Source organism: Aquarana catesbeiana, linkage group LG06 (assembly GCF_042186555.1).
Source record: "Aquarana catesbeiana isolate 2022-GZ linkage group LG06, ASM4218655v1, whole genome shotgun sequence".
Taxonomy (NCBI): domain Eukaryota; kingdom Metazoa; phylum Chordata; class Amphibia; order Anura; family Ranidae; genus Aquarana; species Aquarana catesbeiana.
The window spans coordinates 28,702,898-28,707,229 of record NC_133329.1 but is presented as its reverse complement, the minus strand read 5'-3'; the positions used below and the strand labels follow the sequence as shown (position 1 = coordinate 28,707,229).

General features: G+C 39.5%; 1 long non-coding RNA gene across 1 annotated transcript; it reads right to left on the bottom strand.

The window, feature by feature from the left end:
• Positions 1-816: 816 nt before the first annotated feature.
• Positions 817-3,619, bottom strand: LOC141147533 (uncharacterized). Its single transcript, XR_012245060.1, has 3 exons — positions 3,579-3,619; positions 2,173-2,253; positions 817-1,028 (listed from the first exon to the last, which is right to left on the bottom strand). It is a non-coding gene; the product is annotated as an uncharacterized lncRNA (long non-coding RNA).
• Between the last annotated feature and the right edge of the window lie 713 nt (positions 3,620-4,332).

The window sequence follows — 4,332 nt, the reverse complement described above, 5'->3', positions numbered from 1 at the left end:
TTTATTTAAAATGTTTTTTTCCTGAAACGTCCCTCATAAAGTGAAGGTGCATGTTATACACCGATAAATACGGTATATCCAAATAACACGCCCAAGCTCATCTCTTCACCACACACAGCCACAAAGGCAGGAGGATTCTTGTTGGGCAGTGTATTAGTGCTCGGACAAACACACTTAGAGCGAATTTTAATGGTTCAAAGAAAGTCTGGCAAAATGGTCGGCCCTCATGCATGTTCACTTCATCAAATCTGGTCCATTTAAAAAAAGGTTGGACACCCCTGTTCTATGGGAACTTGACGTCTTGTGCTGTCAACTCTGCCAAAGCACCCCATCCTTGCTCCTCTCTTTCTCCTTTTATTATTTCCCCTTTTCTTTTCACTCCTTTTATAGACACCTAGCGTTTCTACTCTTTCCTTCCATAACCCAAAAAATATTACTTGGTATGCTCTGATAGTTAGGTACAACTAGTGTGGGGGAGGGGCATAGGCCCCTTTACCATGTAACACCTATGCTCCACTCCCCACCTCATAAGGGTTCCATACATGCTAGTTGGTACCATTTTTTTTTTCTTTTTTCTTCGTTCAGTATGGTATGTCATTATGTTTTTCTATATTTTTTCCACCACAATGCAAGGTATACTTGCTGTAGAGGCTACGGTTTAAAGTTTATAGACACCTTATATTGATGTGCTGGGACCTTGTCTGTTACTTTATTGATATCTATAAATTCTCTGTTCATGTTATATACATTTCTATTAACGGGTGTCATCGACTATGGTTTGTCATGTCATGCTGTAATGTTTTGCTGCATACCTTATATAAAGAATTAAAAAAAAAAAAATGTGTTACTATTGTAATTCAGAGATTCAGATATTTCCAAATAACAAACATTTTGTCTGAATTTTGATTCTTAATGAAATGCACATGTCTACTCACCGTTGCCGTAAGACACATCTATCATATCTTTAGGATCAGTAGTACACACAGATGTGTGCTGTTTGGGAGTGGATGAAGCTGGCACTGGAGGATCTGTCCATACATAACATTGTATCAGATAGATAGGGTAATTCACATGACAAAACAGTATGTAATGTCTTTACTGTTACAGGAGAACTCAAACTGGTCATAAACAAAAATTAATCAAAAATTTTAAATTGGAACAAGAAAATAGCTGAATTTGGACTTTAAAACAAAATCCAGAGTTCTGCTTTAAAGTCCAAATGGGGTGGAGAAGAGTTAGAAGATCTATAAAGTTTTGCTGCTGTACATTTCCATTATTTTATAGAGATTTCCTCGAGTTTGGTGTCTATTTGATGGCTGTCAGGCAGAACAAAAATTGGGGCACAATCCTTACAATGGGGACAAAAACAGCAACAAAAAAGTTTTCACTTGTAGGAAAGTTCTAATACCTCTGTCAGGTTTTACTTGCTGTTTGAGTCTCCTTTAGGGAGATTTCCACACTTCTTGTCCAAGTGACAGGTATCAGACAGAGCAAGAAGTGAGGAAAACATTTCCCAAAGTATACATAGATGGGCTTGATATTGTTGATCTCTAGAATATTCAGGTTTTGTCAGCTCTGCAATCATTTTGTCGACCTTCTGGTTCAATGCCTTTAAATATATCTAAACAGTGAAGGATGAGTATAGAACAATAAAGAGGGAGATGAGAAGATGAGGGGTTGAAATGGAAGACAGGAGGGAGAAGAAGATGAGCGGTTCAGATGGAGCAGATGAGGCAGAAGGAGATGAGAGGTTTAGATGGAAGAGAGATGGGAGAAGGAGATGAAGGGTTTAGATGGAGGAGACGTGGGAGAAGGAGATGAAGGGTTAAGATGAAACAGAGGAGGGAGAAGAAAATTAGGAGTTTAGATAGAAGAGAGGCAGAAGAAGGAGATGAAGGGTTTAGATGGAAGAAAGGAGGGAGAAGTGGATGAGGAGTTAAGATAGAAGAGAAGAGAGAGAGAAGGAAATGAGGGGTTTAGATGGAAGAAAGGCAGAAGAAGATGAGGGGTTTAGATGGAAGAGAGGAGGGAGAAGAAGATGAGAGGTTAAGATGAAAGAGAGGAGAGATAAGGAGAAGAGGTGTTTAGATGGAAGGAGGTAAAGCAATAAATAAAATAAACATAGTTGTAAAAATGAGTTTTTAAAATGCTCACCTTGGTTGTTGTACTTACCCATCACATTTGCTGGACTGGAAGTTTTAGCACATCTCCTTTGCCTTGCAATTGATGGGATTGATAATAGTAGATCTTCTCCTAAAAACATGGCACGTCATATGGGTGAAAAAAATTCACAGGAGTATATAAAATGGTTCTATATTAAGGACGTATAATCAGAAATTTTGCACCAATTTTCTTTCAACTTAGATTTGTTTTTATTGTTGCAGAATCTCAAAACAAGAGCCGCTCAAAGCCCCCATTTACTTGTGTATATCAAAGGTCTTTGGCCAAGGGCCACACACTGATGATGTCACAAATATGGGTACTTTGTTCAGCCACGCTGGCTTTCTGGATGGTCCTCATTTGTGGCCAAGTCCCTCTCATGTGCTTCCCTTGTATTGGGCTTAATTGTAGGATTTGTCTACAATTAGGCCTAATAGGGGTGAAACATGTTAGGGTTGAGTTACTAAAACTGGAGAGTGCAAAATCTGGTGTGCATGGTAGCCAATCAGCTTCTAACTTCAGCTTGTTCAATTAAGCTTTGACAAAAAAAATGGAAGCTGATTAGTTACTATGCACAGATGCACCAGATTTTGCAATCTCCAGTTTTAGTCAATCAACCCCATTGTTTTTAGTACTATAATATATTCAGCTTTGTGTTTATTCAGCTGATAAGCTGGATTGACGCTATTAAAGACTAAGGCCGGCCATACATGGAGCAAATTTTACTCAATTCCCCCATCAATACAGACACGTGTTCATGCAGGAATCCCTCCTGTCAGGCCATTGTCTTCTCCCAACAGGGGGGGGGGGGGCAGGAGCAGGCGAGGGAAGCTGTCCCTGTCAGGAGAAGACACTACACTAGCAGCCACTTGCGATAATCATAAGTGAATCCGGCAGGCTGGTTGTACGCAAGTTGATCAGTCAATCAACTTGGTACATTGAGCCTGCCCATTAACGCTTCGAATCTTGGCCTGTTTCCTGCTGAACTGGCTGAGATTCGAACCATGTATGGTCGGCCTTAAACAGTGAAAAAGCAACAAAATAAAATAACAAATAAGCTTAACTTTTACAATAAGCCTGGGTTTACACTGATGCTGACAGCAGGGGTCCGTTGCGCCCCTCTTCTCTGTTTCAGGGACCAATCAGGCCCGCATTTATGCCTGAATTCGGACCTGAAACAGAGCCAAAGATGCACAGGACCCTTGTACAATCCACTCTGCAGCCGCTCCGGAGATGTGTGAACTGGCTCCATTGAGAGCCGTTCACAATCTCCTGTCATGCAAATTAGAGGTGGGGAAACCCACCTCCAATTCGCACTCGTTTGAACCCAGCCTAAAAGTCACACAACCACAGTAAAGGCAGCATAGATTTGGATTTTTGAGATCATTATAGAGAGCAGCCATGATCATTATACTCACCCGCTATCTGTGTTGGACAGGAAGAGTTATTAAATCCGTCAAGGCTTGAGGTAGGTGAGGTCACCACTAGCAATTCCTCTCCTGAAATAACATCATATAAATAAAAAAGTTTTATAGCAGAAAAATTTAATTTTACTTTTTAATTTTAAAATTACAATTTTTTCAAATGCTTACATTGATTTTTGTACATACCCATTGTGTGTGCTGGATGAGCATTATTACCATGTCCTTCCTTTGTAGTGGATGCTGGAGTGAACATACCATCATCTGGGTAAAAATAGTCAGATGACAGACATATTACTGTAAATATATTGTCATTGTATTGTTGCCCACATTGACGCCGGATGTGCTGCATGGTGAGAACTAACAGGTCTGTCCGGATTCAAGGTAGCTGGGAGTGGTGCTAATATATTTACCCCTGAAATACCACCAGATATGAGTGAAAACAAGAATCTATATTATTTTTGGAGATAAAATTATATTTTTAAAATGGGACATGGTAAAACGAGCAGATCATAAAAGGTGGAAATAATTCAGCAAAATATGACACTAGTCACACCCCTGATGATGTCACTCTATGACGAAATGCGTAGGCAGAAGTCTATGTGACGTGTGACATCATCATGCAGAGCACCATGGAGTGATTTCTGTATTTGGTTTTTCATAGTTATTATATGTATATCGGCTTTTTAATCATGTGAGTTTAATTATTTGTTTTAAAGTGGTTGTAAACCCTAAAAAAAAAAAATTAAAA